This window comes from Bos taurus, unplaced genomic scaffold, assembly GCF_002263795.3.
Source record: "Bos taurus isolate L1 Dominette 01449 registration number 42190680 breed Hereford unplaced genomic scaffold, ARS-UCD2.0 contig_X_unplaced, whole genome shotgun sequence".
Classification (NCBI taxonomy): domain Eukaryota; kingdom Metazoa; phylum Chordata; class Mammalia; order Artiodactyla; family Bovidae; genus Bos; species Bos taurus.
The window spans coordinates 406,954-424,788 of NW_020192294.1; the positions used below are offsets into that span (position 1 = coordinate 406,954).

Below are 17,835 nucleotides of genomic sequence, written 5' to 3' on the forward strand. Positions count from 1 at the left end.
AACCATGGCAGCCTGTGTTGGTGACAATTGTTGAACAGGGTCTTCTCTTAATGAACTCCCTCATAGAAGACAATGAATTGTTAAAGATAAGTACTAAGACTGTGGCCGTATGAATTTATATATATATATATATATATATATATTATACATACATACACATGCACACACTTGTGTGCGTTTATATATATGTACACTAAAACTTTATACCTTGTGAATAATATGTAAAATATTAAAACCTGACATATATGACAACCAACTTTTCAAACTTAAACCAACACAATTTGGTTTTGCAGAGGAAACGTATTTAATTACTGACATTATTTTAGAATACTGGAGTATGGAGATGGTAATCAAAACAGAACCAGCGTTTACTTGGGTTTATTCTTGTAATAAAAGTCTTCGTGGGCAATGCCCCCCAGTATTGCCTGCACGGGAGGTGGGAGGTGGGCTACTCCCCCTGCTCCACCTGTGGGAGCCCATTGCTCCATTCTAAAGGCCTTTGGTCCAAAGAAGACATACAGATGGATAACAAACACATGAAAAGATGCTGAACATCACTCATTATCAGAGAAATGCAAATCAAAACCACAATGAGGTACCATCTCACGCCGGTCAGGATGGCTGCTATCCAAACATCTACAAGCAATAAATGCTTGAGAAAAGGGAACCCTCTTACTCTGTTGTGGGGAATGCAAACTAGTACAGCCACTATGGAGAACAGTGTGGAGATCCCTTAAAAAACTGGAACTGGAACTGCCATAGGACCCAGCAATCTCACTGCTGGGCATACACATCGAAGAAACCAGAATTGAAAGAGACAACGTGTACCCCTTTGTTCATCACAGCACTGTTTCCAATAGGCAGGACATGGAAGCAACCTAGATGTCCATCAGCAGGCGAACGGACAAGAAAGCACTGGTGCATATACACAATGGACTATTACTCAGCCATTAAAAAGAACACCCTTGAATCCGTTCTAATGAGGTGGATGAAACTGGAGCCGATTATACAGAGTGAAGTAAGTCAGAATGAAAAACACCGATACAGTATACTAACGCATATACATGGAATTTAGAAAGATGGTAATGCTAACCCTGTATGCGAGACCACAAAAGAGACACAGATGTACAGAACAGTCTTTTGGACTCTGTGGGAGAAGGCGAGGGTGGGATGATCTGAGAGAATAGCATTGAAACATGTATATTATCATATGTGAATCAGATCGCCAGTCCAGGTTTGATGCATGAGACAGGGTGCTCAGGGCTGGTGCACTGGGATGACCCAGAGGGATGGGAGGGGAGGGAGGTGGGAGCGAGGGTTCAGGATGGGGAAGACGTGTACACCCGTGGCGGATTCATGTCAAGTATGGCAAAAACCACTACAGCATTGTAAAGTAATTAGCCTCCAATGAACTCCAGAAAGCAGGAATAGAAGGAACATACCTCAACATAATAAAAGCTATATATGACAAACCCACAGCAAACATTATCCTCAATGGTGAAAAATTGAAACCGTTTCCTCTAAAGTCAGGAACAAGACAAGGGTGCCCATTTTCACCATTACTATTCAACATAGTTTTGGAAGTTTTGGCCACAGCAATCAGAGCAGAAAAAGAAATAAAAGGAATCCAAATTGGAAAAGAAGAAGTAAAACTCTCACTATTTGCAGATGACATGATCCTCTACATAGAAAACCCTAAAGATTCCACCAGAAAATTACTAGAAATAATCAATGACTATAGTAAAGTTGCAGGATATAAAATCAACACACAGAAATCCCTTGCATTCCTATACACTAATAATGAGAAAACAGAAAGAGAAATTAAGGAAACAATTCCATTCACCATTGCAACGGAAAGAATAAAATACTTAGGAATATATCTACCTAAAGAAACTAAAGACCTATATATAGAAAACTATAAAACTCTGGTGAAAGAAATCAAAGAGGACACTAATAGATGGAGAAATATACCATGTTCATGGATTGGAAGAATCAATATAGTGAAAATGAGTATACTTCCCAAAGCAATTTATAGATTCAACGCAATCCCTATCAAGCTACCAACAGTATTCTTCACAGAGCTAGAACAAATAATTTCACAATTTGTATGGAAATACAAAAAACCTCGAATAGCCAAAGCGATCTTGAGAAAGAAGAATAGAACTGGAGGAATCAACCCACCTGACTTCAGGCTGTACTACAAAGCCACAGTTATCAAGACAGTATGGTACTGGCACAAAGACAGAAATGTATCTCAATGGAATAAAATAGAAAGCCCAGAGATAAATCCACGCACACATGGACACCTTATCTTTGACAAAGGAGGCAAGAATATACAATGGATTAAAGACAATCTCTTTAACAAGTGGTGCTGGGAAAACTGGTCAACCACTTGTAAAAGAATGAAAGTAGAACACTTTCTAACACCATACACAAAAATAAACTCAAAATGGATTAAAGATCTAAACGTAAGACCAGAAACTATAAAACTCCTAGAGGAGAACATAGGCAAAACACTCTCTGACATATATCACAGCAGGATCCTATATGACCCACCTCCCAGAATATTGGAAATAAAATCAAAAATAAACAAATGGGACCTAATTAACCTTAAAAGCTTCTGCACATCAAAGGAAACTATTAGCAGGGTGAAAAGACAGCCTTCAGAATGGGAGAAAATAATAGCAAAAGAAGCAACTGACAAACAACTAATCTCAAAAATATACAAGCAACTCCTACAGCTCAACTCCAGAAAAATAAATGACCCAATCAAAAAATGGGCCAAAGAACTAAATAGACATTTCTCCAAAGAAGACATACAGATGGCTAACAAACACATGAAAAGATGCTCAACATCACTCATTATCAGAGAAATGCACATCAAAACCACTATGAGGTACCATTTCACACCAATCAGAATGGCTGCGATCCAAAAGTCTACAAATAATAAATGCTGGAGAGGGTGTGGCGAAAAGGGAACCCTCTTACACTGTTGGTGGGAATGCAAACTAGTACAGCCACTATGGAGAACAGTGTGGAGATTCCTTAAAAAACTGGAAATAGATCTGCCTTATGATCCAGCAATCCCACTGCTGGGCATACACACTGAGGAAACCAGAAGGGAAAGAGACACGTGTACCCCAATGTTCATCGCAGCACTGTTTATAATAGCCAGGACATGGAAGCAACCTAGATGTCCATCAGCAGATGAATGGATAAGAAAGCTGTGGTACATATACACAATGGAGTATTACTCAGCCATTAAAAAGAATACATTTGAATCAGTTCTAATGAGGTGGATGAAACTGGAGCCTATTATACAGAGTGAAGTAAGCCAGAAGGAAAAACATAAATACAGTATACTAATGCATATATATGGAATTTAGAAAGATGGTAACAATAACCCAGTGTACAAGACAGCAAAAGAGACACTGATGTATAGAACAGTCTTATGGACTCTGTGGGAGAGGGAGAGGGTGGGAAGATTTGGGAGAATGACATTGAAACATGTAAGATATCATGTAAGAAACGAGTTGCCAGCCCAGGTTTGATGCACGATACTGGATGCTTGGGTCTAGTGCACTGGGACGACCCAGAGGGATGGTATGGGGAGGGAGGAGGGAGGAGGGTTCAGGATGGGGAACACATGTATACCTGTGGCAGATTCATTTTGATATTTGGCAAAACTAATACAATTATGTAAAGTTTAAAAATAAAATAAAATTAAAAAAAAATAAATACATTAAAAAAAAAATAAACTACATTCCTTTGCTAAAAAGGGCCTAATCAATGCTGGCTTTGTGACCTCCAAAAACACCATTCTTTTCCTTCCTTTCTTCCCTCCTTCCTCCCCCCTCTTTCCTTTTCTTTCTTATTAAAAAATTGTAAAAGTTTGCTTTCCATTTATACTTATTACAGAGTACTGGCTCTATTCGCCATGTTGTACAATACATCCTTGAGCTCCTCTTACACCTAACACGGTGAGCCTCCCACTCCCCCACCTCTGTATAGCCCTTCCCTCATCCCCTCCCTGCTGGTAACCAGTAGATTGTTCTCTGTATCTGTGAGCCTCCATTTTTGTTATATTCTCTACTTTGTGGTGTTTTTCAGATTCTATAAGTGATATCATACAGTATTTGTCTATCTCTGTCTGAGTTATATTACTTCATAGTATACCTTCCGTGTTGCTGCAAATGTCAATATTCCATTCCTTTTATGGGGCAACTTCCTTCTATGCCTTTGTAGCAAATGGCACTGCCACCGCACACATGACACGGCTCCCCGGCTCAGTTTCCATCTCTGCACGCACGCAGAGAAACACCAAGTCCTCTTCCTCTTCTCCCATGGGAAGTATATCTTTGAAGCTGAGTCTGGAACCAGTTCTTCCCCCACTACTTTCTGGCAAACTGGACCTTCTGGTCCCATCTCCAACCCCACAGGACCCATCTCTCTCCCTCTTCACACATTTATCCCTGCCCTGCCCTCCCTGCCCCCCACTCTCAGAGAACTCGGAGACAAACATACTTTCACATCAGGTTGATTTTATTTTCATTCTTAATGTATGGAGTTGGTATAATAGTCAACGTCTGTACTGTTGGCCAGTACTCAGCGGCAAGACCCCCAAAGATTTCTGAGGTCTCTAGCCATACCTTCAAGTCACTGGCTGCCCACCGGTCCCGCTGGAATGACAGGCGTCTCCACACTCTCTGGGACCTCCTCTGGTCCGTTCTGATTCAGCTCTTCATTCACCTTGGAACCCTGGCTACAGAGCTTTGAGCCTCCGATTTTTCTAAGGTTCCTCGTGGTGGGCGGTTTCTGAGAAGTTTTCTTGGTCAGCTTTGCCTGTAGGTGATTATTCACTCTCGCACTTGCCCTGGCCACCTGGAGAAAACAAGAGAGGGGTAGAGAATGGCATTGGTTTGGGGAAGAGGGTGAAGGTGGACAGGAACGACAGCTTCCGGAGAAGGGGTGTGGGCAGAGAAGGGTTATGTGCCAGGCAAGACCAGGGCAGGGGGTCTTATGGGGTGGGGTCAATGGGCAAGAGGAGTTTAGGTGGCTTCAGCTCACCTTGACATTTGTTTTGGGCCTCAATTGAGAGGAGGTCTTCATCCTTTTGCCCCGGGTAACAGGAGGCAGGTGTTTCCTAACTACTCTGGAGCCTTGGGGCTTCCCAGTCCGCTTAGTCATTTTGAGGCCTCCCAGTGGTCTGCTCCAGAGCCCCTGAGCACCACTATATATACCCCTCCCCAGGGAGACACACCCTCATGCTTTATGAGGTCAGCAAGTCTCCTGCCCAGCCAATGGTGGCCCTGGGTGAGCCTTGACATCACAAAGTCCCATCCTGACACCTCTAGCGGAGGATGGGGAGCAATTCAGATGTTTTGGTGGGAGAAATGGGGCATTTGTAATTCCCCTAAAGAGGCCTGCAAACTCCCTGCCATCCTCATCTCTTTAAGTCAACTCTGATGGGGTCACATGGCAGGGAGAGTGTGTCTCCTCCAAACCTTGTCTATTATATCTATTTATGACTGTAAAAGTGTAAGGGAATTAAAAAAAAATCTGAAAAAGATACAGCTTAAGCAGCCCCAGTTAACATAAGTTTATTTTCTTTGTTCCATAGTCTCAAAATAACTGACAATTAAGAATGAATTTCATTTAAAACCTATTTTTCAAATTCAGCAAATACTTTGTGTTCAAATATAAGACGATTTTGTTCTTTTCAAGCTAAAAAAAGTTTGTTCCTTGCAGTGAATACTTTGTTTCACTGATTTAGACGTAAATAAAAGCACATCGTGCGTCTTCTGACAATTTTTGTGGTATCACCGTGTATTTAGAATCAACTGTTTGAATGTGGGGTGCCTATTAGTACATTCCCTCGGGGACTGCAGGCTGTGCAGGAAGTGATCTCAAGGTCTTGCAAACCATTAAGGATGCTCTGGGGAAGGGAGCAGTGGTAACCATGGCAGCCTGTGTTGGTGACAATTGTTGAACAGGGTCTTCTCTTAATGAACTCCCTCATAGAAGACAATGAATTGTTAAAAATCAGTGCTAAAACTGTGGCCATGTGAATTTATATATATATATATATATATATATATATTTATATATACATACACATACACACATATGTGTATGTGTTTGGATATATATATACACACACACACACACACACATGTGCCTTTATATATATTTATATATATATACACAAACACATGTGTGTGTGCATTTGTATATATGTACACTGAAACTTTGTACCTTGGAAATAATATGTAAAATATTAAAACCTGACATATATGACAACCAACTTTTCAAACTTAAACCAACACAATTTGGTTTTGCAGAGGAAACGTATGTCATTACTGACATTATTTTAGAATACTGGAGTATGGAGATGGTAATAAAAACAGAACCAGCATTTACTTGGGTTTATTCTTTTAATAAAAGTCTTCATGGGCAATGCCCCCCAGTATTGCCTGCACGGTATGTGTGCTATTCCCCCTGCCCCATCTGTGGGAGCCCACTGCTCCATTCTAAATTCCTTTGCTGCAAAAAAAGACATACAGATGGCTAACAAACACATGAAAAAACGCTGAACATCACTCATTATCAGAGAAATGCAAATCAAAACCACAGTGATGTACCATCTCATGCCGGTCAGGATGGCTGCTATCCAAACATCTACAAGCAATAAATGTTGGGGAGGGAATGGAGAAAAGGGCACCCTCTTACAGTGTTGGTGTGAATTCAAACTCGTACAGCCACTATGGAGAACAGTGTGGAGATTCCTTAAAAAACTGGAACTAGAACTGCCATATGACCCAGCAATCCCACTGCTGGGCATACACACCAAGGAAACCAGAATTGAAAGTCACATGTACTCCATTGTTCATCACAGCACTGTTTACTGGATGAACTGTTTGGACATGGAAGCAACCTAGATGTCTATTGGTAGATGAATGGATAAGAAAGCGTTGGTACATATACACAATGGAATATTACTCAGCCATTAGAAAGAATGCATTTGAATCAGTTCTCACGAGGTGAATGAAACTGGAGCCTATTATACAGAATCAAGTAAGTCAGAAAGTAAAACACCAATATAGTATAGTAATGCATATATATGGAATTTAGAAAGATGGTAATGATAACCCTGTATGCGAGACCACAAAAGAGACACAGATGTACAGAACCGTCTTTTGGACTCTGTGGGAGAAGGCGAGGGTGGGATGCTCTGAGCGAATAGCATTCAAACATGTATATTATCATATGTGAATCAGATCGCCAGTCCATGTTCGATGCATCAGACAGGGTGCTCGGCGCTGGTGCACTGGGATGACCTAGAGGGATGGGATCGGGAGGGAGGTGTGAGGGGGCTTCAGGATGGGGAACACATGTACACCTATGGCTGATTCTTGTCACTGTATGGCCAAAACCACTACAATTATTGTAAAGTAACTAGCCTTCAATTAAAATAAATAAAAAAAAAGTACCTTGTTGTTTTCCTTTGGTGGAGGGGTGGTTCCAGTAATCTAATCTGCTATTATTGGAATCCTTCACCTTTTAGATTCATTTATACAGCATTCCTTTGTGATGTTATAAATTATCTCTGGTACCCCTACCTTCTAGGCACAATTCATCATGTCATCCCCTGTGCCAGCAAACTCCTAGGCATATATTTGTATACCCATATAATTACTTATTTAGGCATCTTTTTGTCCTAATAAACAATTCCTGGGTAAATGGCACCAATTATACCCAACCCATATTTATGTTCTCAGTGCCTAAGTTAATGTATATAGTAGGTGCATAATAAGTGTTTATTGGTGGAAATGGTTGGTATTTCATCTGAATTTCATGTCTATGTAAATTCATCTCAAAAATCACTTAATGGCTATCCTTCCACCACAGGAAAATAAAATAAGGGACAACAGAAGAAAGAGCAGAACTTATTTGTCTCTTTTAGAGTGATTCTGATATGAAAAAATTTTTCTCTTTTTGCTTTATGAAAGTATGATAACACATTTACAGGAGACTTGGAAAATACAGAACAAAGTTACATAAAGTTCCACTATGTTACAATTATTTTTTTAAGTAGATAAAGATTTTTAGTTGGAGTTTCAATATCAAACTCACAAAAATTAATAGAATGAATAGGAAAGTAGAAGGCTATAGTAGACCTGAAAAGCACCATGAAACAGTTCAACATAATTAAGATTTATACAGTTTTCACACAAGAGCAGGATACAAATTCTATTCAAGTTCCCATAGACTATAAACCAGGAGACACTGGAACATATCCAGGGACATAAAACAAGGTGCAAAATTTTCGTGGTCTAAAGATATTGAAATCATATGGAATCTGTTCTCATATCACCATGGAATTGTGTTAGAAATCAATATCAGAAGATGTTTGAAAATAACCCACCTATTTTCAAGGGTAATGTGACAGTTACCAAGAGAGATCTTTGACTTAGCTGTAGAAAGCCTCAGTAAAGTTAAAAGACTGAAAACCCATGGAGGGCAATTGCAGAGAAGAAAGCATTTGAATGAGAAATTAGTATCAAAGATGCTTTAAAAACCCCATGTATTTGGAAATTCAGTGTCCACTTTTTAAATGATGGGTGCTGATATGGACATTTTTAAAAGCAAGGGTAGTCTGCTTTTATCAAAGGAAGGATGGCGAAATAGGAAGAGAAGTATAGTAACCATCAAGGTTAAGAGAAAAATGCAGGAAGGAGTCCTGATCCACAGATTTGAGGGCTGATGTTCCAAATGCTAGCCTGTTGGCATCATTCACCCTCTTCATGTATGCCTCTGTCCCCCAGAAGAAAATCATAAGCTACCCAAATACCTGCCTCCAACAGTTTACATTTACCCAGTGTCTGGTAGAATGGAAGTTCAAAAGTTATTTGGACAATTGTCCTTGGAGGTATCCATCTCAGTGTTTAGGTTTTATACATGGATATTTGATCACTGAATTTTGTAGAAATACATAAGAGTACAGGAAAAAAGTGCCCTTTTGGCATAAAGTGTAGATGGGAATGAATTAAAGAAGTACTAATTTTTCCTCTCAGTGGGCATTCTTTGGTAAGTTAAGAAAAACTGCCTTGCTTACAATAGATTAATTATAACACATGGCATAAGCAGATGGAATTTGTGGATGGAAATTTATCACAATTTGTGTCTCAATTTATCAAATGGTGGGAGGAAGTTTATACCACAAACAGAATGTTGCCATGAAAAACCATTGCCAGATGTGATATTTTCTTTTTTCACCTATTAGACTATGAAAGCAAGTGGAAAAACATGAGTAAGGGTAAAAGAATGAGAATTTGTCTTTAAAATGAGAATTTTAAAGTTTGGAGGATTAATACCAATTGTACTGTTCTCTCTTATAAAGCATATAGAAGAAGACAGATACTTTATACCCATTTTTACCATTTCCTTCTTGTGTCCTCATTTTTTTCTCTATACCTTCCCTTATAAAGTCAAAGAAAATAGACATATGAACAGTTTCTCTGTGTGGTTTAAGGATGTCCCGTTCTTGGAACAGGAACACTATTCTACAGTGATGTTTCTAAGTTCAAATTTTACAGTAAAAGCAGCAGAAGCAAACTCTACCACCCAGATAGGATGTGTAAGGCATGAAAATCATGGTGTGACAGCCCTAAAATTGCTCTTAAAACAAAAGGGGCAACAGGCTTCACTGTCACTTGTTCATTCAGCAAACTTTTTTAAAAACCCAAGGAAAGGTAATCTACAAGCATTAAACACACCAATCTGATAGTCTCTCCAGTAACCTGTGTAGTAGGTGATATTACCTTCTTGAAACTTTGAAAGACAAGGCTTCCAAGAAATGTAATGTCACACCCAAGGCAAGGAAATGAGAGAGGAGAACCAGAACACAAACTCCAGGATGTAGACTTCCAAAATCTCTGCTTTCTCCGCTTGACAACACTGTTTTGAGTCCTGAGGCAAGGCATGGGTGGGTCATGGTCGTGACATCTAGAAAGATGAATCCCTCCAATGTAATACAAAATAAAATAATGCCAAATGCTCAAATAAGTGCAGAAACTTCCCATGAAGTTTTTCATTTTCCCCAAAGGTGATATTGGGTCGGCCAAAAAGTTCATTCAGGTTCTCCCATACCATCTTACAGACAAACCTGAGTGACATTTTCAATATTGTGTTTAGTTACTATGGAAATAGCAGCAATCAAATATTTTCAAAGAGCACCTCCCCACCTCTGTTTCTCCCCTCCACCTTGCTTTGGTATTGTCATAAAGTAAAGTGAAAGTGAAAGTTGCTCAGTTGTGTCCTACTCTTTGTAACCCCATGGACCATAGAGTCCATGGAATGCGGAATACTGGAGTGGGTAGCATTACCCATAAGCACATGCTTTATTTTTCATTTTTGTAATGTAGTACTAAACTTCTCTTTGGGGCAGAGGTTCTCAAATAAGGTTAATGGACCAATAATCAGCCAACAGATGAATTAAGATATCAGTGAGACCCCTAATAGTGTGCAGAATGTTGTGTATATGGGCAGTTTTGTTGGGTGAAGGCTAGAGCATCTCTTGTTATCCCCAAAAGATAAAGAGCCACTGCTCTAAAAAGTTGGAGATTCTGGGAATTCCTCAAAGCATGGAGAGGACACTGAACAACAAATAAAAAGATAGCTTTTTAAAGAGAAATGCTAGACATTTCACTTGTCTGCTTGGAAATTAAGAACAAGGATTATAAAATTCAGTAGCTACCAAAAGTAAAGATGATGTTTGCTAACTTATACACCCAGCAATGTTCTAAGCATATTACCTACTTTCACTTACTTCTCCCCAGTTGTTTTTTAAATGTCATATTTTTATTTAATTTTTGTCATAATATAGGTGATTTACGACATTGTGTTAGTTTCAGGTATACAGCATAGTGAATCACACACACACATCTATTCTTTTTCAGATTCTTTTCCCATGCAGGTCATTACAGAGTATTGAGTGGAGTTCCTAGTGCTATATGGTTGTTGTTGTTGTTCCGTTACTAAGTTATCCTTCACTATTTCCTGGAGTTTGCTCAAACTTATGTCCATTCAATCAGTGATGCCATCCAACCATCTCATCCTCTGTCATCCCCTTCTCCTCCTGCCTTCAGTCTTTCCCAGCATCAGGATCTTTTCCAATGAGTTTGCTCTTTGCATCAGGTGGCCAAGTATTGGAGATTCAGCTTCAGCATCAGTCCTTCCAATGAATATTCAGCATTGATTTCCTTCAGGTAGGACTGGTTTGATCTTCTTGCAGTCCAAGGGACACTCAAGAGTCTTCTCCAGCACCACAGTTCAAAAGCATCAGTTCTTTGGCACTCAGCCTTCTTTATGGTCCAACTCTCACATCTATACATGACTACTGGAAAAACCATAGCTTTGACTATACAGACCTTTGTTGGCAGATATCTCTGCTTTTTAATATGCTGTCTAGGTTTGTCATAGCTTTTCTTCCAAGGAGTAAGTGTCTTTTAATGTTGTGGCTGCAGTCATTGCCCACAGTGATTTTGGAACCCAAGAAAATAAAACCTGTCACTGTTTCCACTTTTTCCCCATCTATTTGCCATAAAGTGATGGGACCAGATGCCATGATCATCATTTTAGGATGTTGAGTTTTAAGTCAGCTTTTTCACTCTCCTCTTTCACTTTCATCAAGAAGCTCTTTAGTTCTTCTTCACTTTTTGCCATAAGGGTGGTGTCATCTGAATATCTGAGCTTATTGATATTTCTCCCAGCAATGTTGATTCCAGCTTGTGATTCACCCAGCCTGATATTTCACATAATGTACTGTGCATATCTACTTCGGCTTTATTGACTATGCCAAAGCCTTTGACTGTGTGGATCACAACAAACTGTGGAAAATTCTTAAAGAGATGGGAATACCAGACCACCTGACTTGCCTCCTGAGCTATCTGTATGCAAGTCAAGAAACAACAGTTAGAATTGGACATGGAACAACAGACTGGTTCCAAATGGGGAAAGGAGTACATCAAAGCTGTATATTGTCACCCTGCTTATTTAACTCATATGCAGAGTACATCATGAGAAACGCTGGGCTGGGTGAAGCAAGAGCTGGAATCAAGATTGCCAGGAGAAATATCAATAACCTCAGAGATGCAGATGACACCACCCTTATGGCAAAAAGTGAAGAAGAACTAAAGAGCTTCTTGATGAGAGTGAAAAAGTTGGCTTAAAGCTCAACATTCAGAAAACTAAGATCATGGGATCTCGTCTCATCACTTCATGGCAAACAGATAGGGAAACAATGGAAACAGTGAGAGACTTTATTTTTGGGGTCTCCAAAATCACTGCAGATGGTGACTGCAGCCATGAAATTAAAATACACTTACTCCTTGGAAGAAAAGTTATGACTAACCCAGACAGCATATTAAAAAGCAGAGACATTACTTGCCCACAAAGGTCTGTCTAGTCAAAGGTATGGTTTTTCCAGTAGTCATGCATGAATGTGAGAGTTGGACTATAAAGAAAGCTGAGCACTGATGAACTGATACTTTTTTTGTGTGAAGGTTTCAAGTATACTTTATTTCTTCAAACATGCTATATTTTAATGGGTACATAGTACTTTTACTTGGAATTAATTATGAGTTGATTTTGAAACAATTCAGTATTAAATCAGCTGGGATGATTACTGTTCTCTCCATTCCTTTGGGGTGACTCTGCCAACAGGCGATGGGTTCCACTCTATTCCAATTTGTGTTGCCATATATACCCCTACAGCAATACAGAAAGTGGCTCCACTAGCTAATACAGCATTACCATATTTGTCATGGAAATCAGGTGCCCGCTTTTGATGGATCTGCTTTGCCACTGCTTGCTGAATGCTTTGAACTCTCAGATGACTTAGTGCGTTTTTGGCCAAGGGAAACATCCTGAGGTTGAACATAAAATGGCTGCAACTACAGCTGCTGGTCTCTAGCAATTTGGCGTCTAGTACCCTTGCCGAGTCCTGAAAAACAACCTGAACTGATACTTTTGAACTGTGGTGTTGGAGAAGACTTTTGAGAGTCCCTTGGACTGCAAGGAGATCCAACCAGTCAATCCTAAAGGAAATCAGTCCTGAATATTCATTGCAAGGACTGATGCTGAAGCTGAAACTCCAATACTTTGGCCACCTGATGTGAAGAACTAACTCATTGGAAAAGACCCTGATGCTGGGAAAGATTGAAGGTAAGAGGAGAAGGGAACGAAAGAGTATGAGATGGTTGGATGGCATCATTGACTCGATGGAAATGAGTTTGAGCAAGCTCCAGGAGTTGGTGATGGACAGGGAAGCCTGGCATGCTGCAGTCCATGGGGTCTCAAAGAGTCAGACATGACTGAGCAACTGAACTGATACATACACACAGACATATACACACACAGATAGAAGTATGTATATGTCAATCCCAATCTTATATTAACTTATTGTCACAGGAAACCAAATGAAGTTAGTGTTATCGTCATTTCCATTTAAAGTGAAGATATTCTATAAATAAAAGTATATGATAATTCTATATTCCTATCATACATAATGGAGAAAAAGAGAGGAAGGGAAAGAGAAATAGAAGGAATAATAGAGCAAAGAAGGAATGGTGGGTGAAAAGGTGAGGAACAGGAATCTAGTAGTGAAGTATTGTAGAAAAAAAAAGTCATAACTGCTAAGACCATAGTGAAAAACACAATTCTGGTATTTGCCAAAGTCATATACATTAACAGATTAATCATTTTAGAAGAAAAAAGAATATGTAAACGATTAGATTAAAAACATGTATAAACACTGTCAAATTTTATTAGAAATGTTTGAATTTCAGCGTAATATTTGGAAATACAGACATTTCTGAAATGTTGGCTTTTCTTCATTTGATGGAGAAAATCCTTATTCACACAGTGTTGAAACAGATGGAAAAAATAGTAGTTTTGTCGAACAAACATCCATCTTCCATTTGGTCTTTTGGATTTTAATTAATGGAGCCTCATAGTTCATACTGTATATTGCTGAAATTAAGCCAAGAACTATATGGAGACCCCAGATGAATGCTAGTCCATTCTTCCTTGCTAGCCAAGTCTACCATGAAATTGAACCTGACCTGTCATCATTGGAAAGTAAATTATCTCTATTGTACTGAAATGCTCTCAATAGGTTTAAAGTAGCCCTGTATACTACCTGCGATAATAAACATACTACTGTGGAAATTTTAACTGGATTCTTTCTCCTCCTTAACAAAAAATTGAGGAAAACAGTGAATGCATTTAGTGTAGGGAAGTTCACATGATTTCCCTATCAAAAAAAGTTCACTATGCAAAAGGGAGTGGATGACTTAGGCTCAGTGTCACATTTTTCATTTTATTTGTTCATCTTTAAAAATGTGGAGTGAAGAGTGGAGTTGAGTATTAAAATAGAATTTGTTGTCCTACCTTTTATTCTCAGTGATCAGGGTAGCCCTTGGATGTCTTTTTTGAGTATTTTCTAGTATATTTGCTATTCATTGAATTAAGCCTCCCCTCCCTCACTCTTATCACCTGCTTAGACTGTCTACAAGATTATGGGCCATGGTATTGTACAACTTGAGGGACTGGAGTGGGGATCTGCCATTCAGGTACTCTGTCAATCATCCCGTTTACAGAACTTACTGGTTCATAACAATTTCAGTTAAATGGCTATCAAAGATTGATGTTAAATCCCTTGAATTGGCTCCAAATGACCAGTTTCATATACATTTCAAACATAGAAAGGGGACTTGCTTGCTCATTGTTCTCTTTATGTCCACTTATAAAAATATGTACTCCCTACTTGCCTATTCATTTCATGGATGCAGATTGTTGTCACAGTCAACACATGAAGCTGTCAGCAGGCCCATGGAGACCATTTGATGATGTCAAAGTAGAATCAGAGTAACACTGATGCAAATCCCATGGCTATTAACAAATCTCATTTTAAATGACTTTTACAGTTGAGATCTCCTCTCTAGCCTCTTCCTCATGACCGTGTCTCCATTTGAAAGTCACATCATTTATAATATCACAGGATCCTGAATTCAAATTGCTTGTGTATTGCTAATCTTGGGAAGACTCACGCTAGTGTTCTTATTTCCCTTAGGCAGAGTAGAAAACCACAAACTATTTAAATGGTTTTTAGTGTTGGTTAGACACCTTGGTGAATTATAGTGCTATATTATTGAGTCAGAATTTAAAATCTTCCCTTGAATTGGAGGTGTTGAGCCAAAGAGAATTCAACCAATGGTATATCACTGAACTATTTGCAGATAAAGAGTATTTCAACTAAGATTTCTTCCACTTTTACTCCTATCAAGAAGAACATTTATTAAATGCTTCAGTTCAGTTCAGTCGCTCAGTCGTGTCCAACTCTTTGCGACCCCATGAATCGCAGCACGCCAGGCCTCCCTGTCCATCACCAATTCCCAGAGTTCACCCAAACTCATGTCCATCAAGTCAGTGATGCCATCCAGTCGTCTCATCCTCCTGCCCCCAATCTCTCCCAGCATCAGGGTCTTTTCCAATGAGTCAATTCTTCGCATGAGGAGGCCAAAGTATTGGAGTTTCAGCCTCAGCATCAGTCCTTCCAGTGAACACCCAGGACTGGTCTCCTTTAGGATGCACTGGTTGGATCTCCTTGCAGTCCAAGGGACTCTCAAGAGTCTTCTCCAACACCACAGTTCAAAAGCATCAATTCTTTGGCACTCAGCTTTCTTCACTGTCCAACTCTCACGTCCATACATGACCACAGGAAAAACCATAGCCTTGACTAGACGGACCTTTTTTGGCAAAGTAATGTCTCTGCTTTTGAATATGCTGTCTAGGTTGGTTAAAACTTTCCTTCCAAGGAGTAAGCGTCTTTTAATTTCATGGCTACAATCACATTCTGCAGTGATTTTGGAGCCCCAAAAAATAAAGTCTGCCACTGTTTCCACTGTTTCCCCATCTATTTCCCATGAAGTGATGGGACCAGATGCCATGGTCTTTGTTTTCTGAATGGTGAGCTTTAAACCAGCTTTTTCACTCTCCTCTTTCACTTTCATCAAGAGGCTTTTTAGTTCCTCTTCACTTTCTGCCATAAGGGTGGTGTCATTTGCATATCTGAGGTTATTGATATTTCTCCCGGCAATCTTGATTCCAGCTTGTGCTTCTTCCAGCCCAGCGTTTCTCATAATGTACTCTGCATATAAGTTAAATATGCAGGGTGACAATACACAGTCTTGACGTACTCCTTTTCCTATTTGGAACCAGTCTATTGTTCCATGTGCAGTTCTAATTGTTGCTTCCTGACCTGCATGTAGGTTTCATATGCCAGATATTGGTTGCGTGCTAAATAAGGAGAATAATAATGCAAAGAAGGATCAAGCACACCCATGACAATGATGGGTTTTATGGAATTTATGAGTTGAGGAAACACAAATACACAATTCCAAGACAGAGGTCACAGTATAGGTATGCTCCATGAGATTGAGAGCCCAGTGCCTGAGGGAATCTGCTGTGTCTTGGAAGGAGGATATGAATTCAGTCATCAAGAAGGAAGGATATAGTGGATGATTGTTGCCTAGAATCTTAAGAACACTCTTGTAATAATTGAGAAACTTCTGGCCTCCCAAAATGGAAGGCAAAAAACTCCTCCAGCGTCATTTGGAGCCAGACACTTGCCCATGACCTAGGTTTCTGCAGTCAAAGATGCCCATTGGATATGCTGACATAGAAATCAGCAAACTAAATGTGTGGGATTTGCCTTCTGAAGAGAAAAGGAGAATTTTGGTGTGAGCTATGCAAGGATGGGAAAGCTGTGATGTTGGCCTCATTTGGAAGAGACTAGAGTGGTTGGGTATTGTCTTGGCTTTCATGTAAACAAACTGGTCCTTGTTTTTCTTAAAGATTCTGTACATTTCCTCATACCATTCAATATGTTGTGTGAGCTACTAATATCCCATAAGTAGAACAATTTTTCCCCCTATGAGGTATGTCTATCAGGTACCTGGGGAATTGATCTAGGATGCAGCAGGGTGATCATCTACTGGATTCAAGATGGGCCCACAACTCCGTGGAGTTAATCCTCCCATGCAGCCTCGCATGAAAAGGAGAGTCAAGCCAGATTCCTGGAAATTTTCCCTTGGAAATTTAAATTAGGAATTGCAAAATGAAGGGTTGGATTTTTCCTTCCAGCTCTTCTATAGGAATGATCAAAAGCCTAAGGTAAAAAGTAGTGAGGTACAAGGAAGGCCATGAGCAGGACTCCCACAGTGGTGCAGTGCAGAACCTTGGCAATGAAACAGAGAGGCTGTGGTTAGGAAGATTCACAAGTCATGAGTTAGCTGAAGCTATGAGGTAATGAAAAGATAAATGAAGTAGGGGGAAAAGAATGAACTAATATTCACAGTGGCTGCAGGGAGGCCATCCACCCTGGGTTCAGATAGGAGAAGGTACATCGTATACAGATAATTTTAGGAGATGAATGCATGTGTGTATGTTCACTCACTCAGCTGTGTTCAACTCTTTGTGACCCCATGGACTATAGCCCAGCAGACTTCTCTGTCCTTGGGATTTCCCAGACAAGAATACTGGACTGTGTGGCCATTTCCCTCTCTATAGGAGACTAACAAAACTGGCTAAAAGTTAGTCTTTTTTTCATTACTACCATGTACCTGTGATTGTAAATGTCAGTGATAAAATACCACTGACTCCCCTCCCTGCCACTTTGGTACACCATTGGTCAATGGTGGCAAGAGAAGGAAATAGAAATACAGAGTGAGACTCGACAAGAAAAGGACCACGTGGGTATGTTTGTGTGTGAGA

The 17,835-nt window shown here is 39.7% G+C and overlaps 1 long non-coding RNA gene and 1 pseudogene across 1 annotated transcript in view; one reads left to right on the forward strand and one right to left on the reverse strand.

Annotated features, from left to right (window-relative positions):
• The window catches only part of LOC112445842 (uncharacterized), a 283,840-nt gene that overhangs the window by 110,835 nt on the left and 155,170 nt on the right, over nt 1-17,835 (forward strand). The gene's annotated exons all lie outside the window — the stretch shown is intronic.
• On the reverse strand, nt 12,559-13,014 carry LOC100301462 (cytochrome c oxidase subunit VIIb pseudogene; annotated as a pseudogene).